The sequence below is a fragment of the Perissodus microlepis genome, chromosome 9, assembly GCF_051167445.1.
Source record: "Perissodus microlepis isolate ML-2025 ecotype Zambia chromosome 9, ASM5116744v1, whole genome shotgun sequence".
Lineage (NCBI taxonomy): Eukaryota > Metazoa > Chordata > Actinopteri > Cichliformes > Cichlidae > Perissodus > Perissodus microlepis.
In genome coordinates this window covers 27185484-27193777 of record NC_140469.1, presented here as the reverse complement: position 1 = coordinate 27193777, position 8294 = coordinate 27185484, and positions in this window count along the sequence as shown.

Genomic DNA, 8294 nt, shown 5'->3' with positions numbered 1-8294 from the left:
CTCTTTACTTTTGGTCTGATAAGGAGTGGCTGCACCAAACCAAAATACCTCATCGAGGTGTTTTAATAAAATTATTTGGGATAGAATTCTGAATATGTGAGTGGTGCTTTTTTCACTAAGGGATATTTTTTTACACATACGAGGAGACGAGTGGGCGGCCTGTAGGTTAATATAAGAAAGTAAAATACATCCGCTATTGTAAAAAGAAATGGCTCTCTACAAGCAATAGAAAGTCCTTCTTTTCATTACAAGCGTTGGTGTAGCATGCCTCCACCCGGCTCTATAAATATAAATGCAATCCGTTACTAGTCAGATAATCTTAAAGGTTTTTATTTTATTGCGCCTGTAATAAGATTAACATAAGAAAGCAAAATAAAGCCACTATTGAAAAAAGAAATAGCTCTTTACCGAGAAAAAGGTTATCAAGATCATTGTCATAATACTGAAACATTTAAACAGAATTCAAACTATGAGTTTGTCTGTGAAAAACTAACTGTCTTGATCATTCTGTCTGTCTCTATATAGCATGCGCTCCGATCTCCGCTGACTCATCAGAAATCTGCTGCGTCACCCCCCTGAACTTTTCCTCCCCCCAGGACCCACCCCTCCTTTTTTCCCACCGGATGCGATTAGTCACACATATGGAATCGATTAGACACTTCCGTAGTACTTTCTGTAAGGTCAAAAGGTCAAGGCTAGGGCCATCAATCAAATTGATGACACATGTTGTAGGGTTATGTTTTTTTTTTCTATAAGGATGTTATGTGTTTGTTACGGAGCCCCGCAGGGGACATGGGAGAAAAAAAAATTAAGACGGACTTTTGCGAGATCTCGCAAAACAAACTCGGGATCTCACAAAACTTTTGCGAGATCTCGCAAAACAAACTCGGGATCTCGCAAAACTTTTGCGAGATCTCGCAAAAGTTTTAGCTGGATTCTTCGGCCTTCGACCTCCCGTTAGCTTCGAGCTAACGGGAGGTCGAGACCTACTACAGCCGGGAGGAACACCGCTTTCCCGGCACATCGTGCCTCGACCTCCCGGTCGGCTTTGAGCCAGCATCCAAAGAATGCGGCTAAATCTTTTGCGAGATCCCGAGTTTGTTTTGCGAGATCTCGCAAAACTTTTGCGATATCCCGAGTTTGTTTTGCGAGATCTCGCAAAAGTCCGTCTTAATTTTTTTTTCTCCGATGTCCCCTGCGGGGCTCCGTAGTTTGTATACTTTCTGCCCAGTTTCACCCATTTAGCAGAAGTCAGCCTGTTTAAGGCTCTGATATCTATTCTGTATGACTTAAAGCAGTTATGACATGGTCTGATTTTCTCACCCAATAAAGGAATATTTAATATATCAGTCTACACTTCATTCTATCAGAAACAGTTATCACAGCTTGTACATTTTCTTTTTACACATAATGTAAGCATTGAGCCAAATGTAATAATGCCAACACATTAAATGAACAATATTTGTCTCTTATATATGATACATCTATATATACACTGTCAAAGATACTTGTCTTTAAGTGAAGATTTAAGGTGATAGGAAATATAAATAACTGCAACTTGAATCTTTACTGAAGCTCAGTATTTGACACGGAATTCAAACTCACTGCTGTAATGACTAATAATGATTAATATAATAACTATAATATTGGCCATATTATATTTACATTACCAAAGTGAGATGACTTTAGTCTCATGAACAACATTAGCTAATTGTTATTTACCAGCTAATCTTAAAATGACTGTTCAGTACAGAAATGAAGCTCAACAATCATGTTTTACAGTCCTGTGGTCTCAGCCTCAGATACTTATTAAATCACACAGAACTCATGTAGAAACAAATGAATAAAATATGTTTTCCTTCATTTCTGTCAAACAAAGCTGTATGAAACGTTTCCAGATGTTAGTATAATGGTTGCTAGGCAACCTGGGCACCACAACGGAGGCTAGATGTCCCATTTCACAAGCCTACAAGCCTCGCACTTCCAGCCTTAGCGGTCTTTGAGTACGCAGCCCTTGAGGACCGTTGAGGCTGCGTACTTTAAGGCTGCAGACCCTGATTTGGGATACAGCTGTGGTCTGATTGGGGAGGGGACCAGAGAAAACTATGGAGTCCTACATTGTTTTGGCAAAATTACACACTGATTCAATATTGATTTTAGTGACCTCTGATTGGCGTAACCGGGTGTTGATTGATTGATTGATTGATTGATTGATTGATTGATTGATTGATTGATTGATAATACTTTATCCATCCCAAGGGAAATTGTGTAACTCTCTCAGGCTCAAATTAAGTTTTTGTTGCTAATGCCAAACTAGTCCTGCAGTGATACTTCTGAGTAAAAAAAAACAACTCATAAAATATGTATGTGGGGTAATCAGGTTGTTAGTTTGTAACTGTTGCAAATCGGCAACGCCTGCCTCGAGCGGGTTAAGGCTGCCAGCCTTGCCAGCGCCATCTTACTCTCCCAACCATACATACATTGCACAAACATCACATGATTCCAGTCAGTATCAGCAGATTCTTGAGAACAATGTTCAAGAATCAGTGACAAAGTTGAAGTTGTGCTGGGGCTGATATTTCAACAAGACAACAATCCTAAAAACTGCTTAAAATCTAGTAAGGCATTCATGCAGAGAAACAAGTACAATGTTCTGGTATGGCCATCTCAGTCCCCAGACCTGAATATTATTGAAATTCTATGGTGTGACTTAAAGTGGGCTGCTCATGCTCAAAAACCACAAAAACTGGCTAAACTGGAGATGTTTTGGAGATGGTCCAAAATACCTTCAACTAGAATCCAGACTGTCATTGGAAGCGATAGGAAGCAATTAGAGGCTGTTATTTCTGCAAAAGGTGGATCTATTAAATATTGATGTAAATTTTCTGTTGGGGTGCCCAAATTTATGCAGCTGGCTAGTTTAAGATTACGAAATGGTAATCATAATGGTAATCGTAAACCTCTAGATTAAGGTCTGTTGTCAACTACTAAGTGAAGAAGCAGTTTTTGTGAAGACCACTCATTAAACGCTATTAAAGACAAAGTCACAGGGAGAAGTCCTTTTGAATGTGGCCACAAATTAATTTAATTTACAGCGCTGCAGTGGTTTGAATCATATCTATCTAATAGACTCCAATTTGTGCATGTAAATGGAGAGTCCTCTTCACACACTAAGGTCAATCATGGTGTTCCACAAGGTTTAGTGCTAGGACCAATTCTGCTTACATTATACATGCTTCCCTTAGGCAGTATCATTAGAAAACATAGCATACATTTTCTATGCTATGCGGATGACACCCAGCTCTATCTGTCCATGAAGCCAGATAACAGACACCAATTAGTTAAACTGCAGGAATGTCTTAAAGACATAAAGACCTGAATGGCCACTAACTTTCTTCTTCTTAATTCAGATAAAACAGGTTATTTTACTCAGCCCTGAAAATCTTGTAATATTTTCTGATTCCTGAAATATGGTATCTAACCAGATTCTTACTCTGGATGGCATTACCTCGGCCTCCAGTAACATTGTGAGGAACTTTGAAGTCATTTTTGACTAAGACATGTCCTTCAATGCACATATTAAACAAATATGTAGGACTGCTTTCTTCCATTTGCGCAACATCTCTCTGCAAATCCTGCTCGTGTATAGGAATTTCTTTTACTTGTGTATTAATCACATTATTTTATTGTATAATGCCTTGGTGCCACTGGATTTTAACATGTCTGACACCCATACTGTAAGAAGGAAGTTGGGGAAGCAGACCACTCCACAGGAAGAGTCTTTTGTCTTTTTGAGGACTCTGGGAGGTAGCAAGGGAGTGTGAACCTTAAGGTGTGAAACAGCTGTGTACTGCCTTTTGTTCCTGGAGAAGGTATTTAATGAATGGATGGATTGAACTTAAATCCTCAGCTCAGTTTTCTATTTTGACCACCTACACCCCAAGATACTGTTTTAAAAAGTGTTGTTTTCAGATCCTTTTAAAGTTTATAAAGGGCCTGTTCATTTTCATTAAAATGTTTTATTACATAAATGTTACTGTTTTATTTCATTTTGATTTATGCTCCCACTACACTTCACATCTACAAACAACAATGCAATGGACTGTCAGTTGCTTTTACATGCTGTGAACATGAGTAGGTTTGATCAGAGTTTCAATTATAAAAGAAAAGGAAAAAAAAAGACCAACTTCTTCCCAACTGACAAGAAAAATACTCGTCATATTTTCATAATAAAGGATCGGGCTCCCCATTTGTGACAGCTTGGACCATTAATGTATGTTACATTGATGCTTGTTTTAGTATGCTACTGTACATGGCCTCTGACAGTGGACTCATCTCTGTGCTTGTCCTGCTAGACCTCAGTGCAGCGTTCGATACTGTCGACCATAATATCCTATTAGAGCGATTAGAACATGCTGTAGGTATTACAGGTACTGCACTGCAGTGGTTTGTATCATATCTATCTAATAGACTCCAATTTGTGCATGTAAATGGAGAGTCCTCTTCACACACTGAGGTTAATTATGGAGTTCCACAGGGTTCAGTGCTAGGACCAATTCTGTTTACATTATACATGCTTCCCTTAGGCAGCATCATTAGAAGACATAGCATACATTTTCACTGCTATGCAGATGACACCCAGCTCTATCTGTCCATGAAGCCAGATAACACACACCAATTAGTTAAACTGCAGGAATGTCTTAAAGACATAAAGACCTGGATGGCCGCTAACTTTCTGCTTCTTAATTCAGATAAAACTGAGGTTATTGTACTCGGCCCTGAAAATCTTAGAAATATGGTATCTAACCAGATTCATACTCTGGATGGCATTACCTTGGCCTCCAGTAACGCTGTGAGGAACCTTGGAGTCATTTTTGACCAGGACATGTCCTTCAACGCACATATTAAACAAATATGTAAGACTGCTTTCTTCCATTTGCGCAACATCTCTAAAATTAGAAATATCCTGTCTCAGAGTGACGCTGAAAAACTAGTTCATGCATTTATTACTTCCAGGCTGGACTACTGTAACTCATTATTATTAGGATGTCCAAAAAACTCACTGAAAAGCCTTCAGCTAATCCAAAATGCTGCAGCAAGAGTACTGACAGGGACTAGAAGGAGAGAGCATATTTCTCCTGTTTTGGCTTCCCTTCATTGGCTTCCTGTTAAATCCAGAATTGAATTCAAAATCCTGCTCCTCACATACAAGGTCTTAAATAATCAGGCCCCATCTTATCTTAATGACCTTGTAGTACCATATCACCCTATTAGAGCACTTCGCTCTCGCTCTGCAGGCCTACTTGTTGTTCCTAGAGTATTTAAAAGTAGAATGGGAGGCAGAGCCTTCAGTTTTCAGGCCCCTCTTCTGTGGAACCAGCTTCCAGTTTGGATTCGGGAGACAGAAACTATCTCTACTTTTAAGATTAGGCTTAAAAATTTCCTTTTTGCTAAAGCATATAGTTAGGGCTGGACCAGGTGACCCTGAATCCTCCCTTAGTTATGCTGCAATAGACGTAGGCTGCCGGGGGATTCCCAAGATGCATTGAGTTTTTCCTTTCCAGTCACCTTTCTCACTCACTATGTATTAATAGACCTCTCTGCATTGAATCATATCTGTTATTAACCTCTGTCTCTCTTCCACAGCATGTCTTTTATCCTGTCTTCCTTCTCTCACCCCAACCGGTCGCAGCAGATGGCCGCCCCTCCCTGAGCCTGGTTCTGCCGGAGGTTTCTTCCTGTTAAAAGGGAGTTTTTCCTTCCCACTGTCGCCAAAGTGCTTGCTCATAGGGGGTCATATGATTGTTGGGTTTTTCTCTGTATCTATGAAGCGCCTTGAGGCGACTTTTGTTGTGATTTGGCGCTATATAAATAAAATTGAATTGAATTGAATTGAATACAGTTATGGTCAACATCTCTATTTAAATATAATTAATATACAAAACACAATAAAAGTTATACATGAATTTTTCATTATTTTTTACTACTGATAAAATTCATGTATACTAATAAAAGTTATACATGAGTAAAAGCATTATTAATAATGATTAATAATAATAATTCTAATACCAACATGACTGTTCATAGCTCCTGCTTTGAAATACTGAACTTTAAAATTGACCTCATGAAAGATAATAATTCACAGTGGCCCACTGTCAAAATAATTCTGAATATAAAATCACTGTGTTAATCTGAAGCTTTGCTGCTGCAAGCCACTGTGGGAAAGCTGTGTTATTATAATGAAAACATCTGTGACACATTCACAGAGGACGAGGACACAAAGGGACGACACGCAGAGGCTGTATTAAAGTCAAAAATCCAAATCTTTAGTCCTAAACAGGCAGTGGTTACAAACAGGAAGACAAGCAGTCCATTAAACAGTCTACAGGGTCAAACATGCAGAGAATTCAAACAGCTATAAAAAAATGACACTGAAAAACGTCACAAAGTGATGTGTGAGGCATCAAAGGGAAGCAGCTGAGTATATTCAATGAATTATCTTCAAATACAAAAGACAGAAACTCCTAAAGGCAGCATGCAAACTTAGCAAGATACACAAAGATCAGAGATTACAAAATAAATCAGAAAATGATTTCAAACTTACTGAGAGCAAGGCCTCTGTTACAAATCTGTCTAATAGAAAAGCATGCTGTACAGATACAATAAGGTAAGTGTTCATGGTCATTTAAAACTGGCTCTACCTGAACCACTTAAATATTTTATGAAGTCACTGAGTCGACAATTTCTAAAGTTTGTTTTCTTAATTGCAGTTAAAGTGTGGCTGGTAAGGATGAAAACACATACAGAGCGTAAACTGTCTTTGTTAGTAACAAACGTCAGGAAAAAAAAGACAAAACACACAAACACTCTCATGACATTCATGAATAATTAGAAAGCATCTAAACATTCTGGTCGTGGATTTTTACAGTCTTATTTGCACTCGGTCATCTTCATAATCATCCTGATCAATACATGACAGGGGAGGTCCTGAGGTAGGCGGGGCTCTCTGGTGATGTCAGCATGAAAGGCAGGACCAGCGTCAGCCACATGTTGGTGAAGCATCACAGTACACTGGTGTGGTTTCCTTTCCAGATGTTTGACATTTGACACTTCAACGTTGAGGCGAACAAGAAGACAGAGTGTTGGGTCAGGTTACTGCAGGGTTTCTAACTGACCAAAAGCAGAAGCACACAGACCAACAGGGATCAGATGCTGAGTGTTAGAGGAACAAGCTCATCTGTGCTCATCACTGCATGCTGCTGTGTTCTTTTGTTGAAGTTGGCTGGTTGGACAGTCTAATAGTGATATCCTGCCCATCTGAGGAACAGTTTTAAAAAACACATGCAATACTTTCTTAAAAGTTATAATCCTACTTAAGTTATAGTGCAAACGCTTAAGCAACAAATATACTTAATGCTAATTAATTAATATTTCCCTTTAATGTTGCAACTATGCGGCCACTTCTGTCTTTAAACAAAATAATATTTTCCAGTTACAGAAATCATGAAATCCAAACTAAAGTGTTACTGTTGCTATATGCATTTTATATAAATAATCGATAATGGTACTGACATGAAGGAAGAGAAAGTTACAGGTTGCATCCTTTGACTTTGTCTCCGTGGCTTTGGGCGATTTTCAGAAGGACAGATGTTTCTGTTCAATTCTTGAATTAATTTTTTCAAACACAAACACTATTTTAAAGCTTCTAGAGAGTAAAATAATAATGATAATTATAATAACAATAATAAAAACAAAAGCTCTCAGATCCATCAAACCAAGCAGCAGAAAGAACAATAAGAGAAGAGAAAACTTTAACCTTGTAGACTTCATTATGTTCCAGCTGCTCTATTTGACTGAGTTTCAATTATTTACAGACGAGCAAAACCAGGACAGAGAAAAAAGGACAAAACTGACTCAGTAAAACGACAGAAAATAAGATCCCATGTAAATCTGTATTATGTAGAAGTTCAGCCCAGCAACCAGTTCAGTTCAACACAAGTTTAAATGATTCTATCTGAACTCTGTGGAGCCTGATCTCAAGCTTTTGGAGTCTGACTCTGAAACCAGAGGATCTTTCTGTCTCTTCAGATTCACTGTGATGGGAGTGATTTCAGCCCTGAGTGATCACGCTGATGTTTGCACAGAGCAGACAATGAAGTGAATGTTTTGGCACATTGGTAACAGTGAAACAGTTTATTAGTAACGTGGGATAGTTTGTGTGTGGAGTATGAACTGAGATTCCTGAAGCTCTTGTCACACTGGTCACAGCTGTAGTTTCCTTCCATGTGTGTACG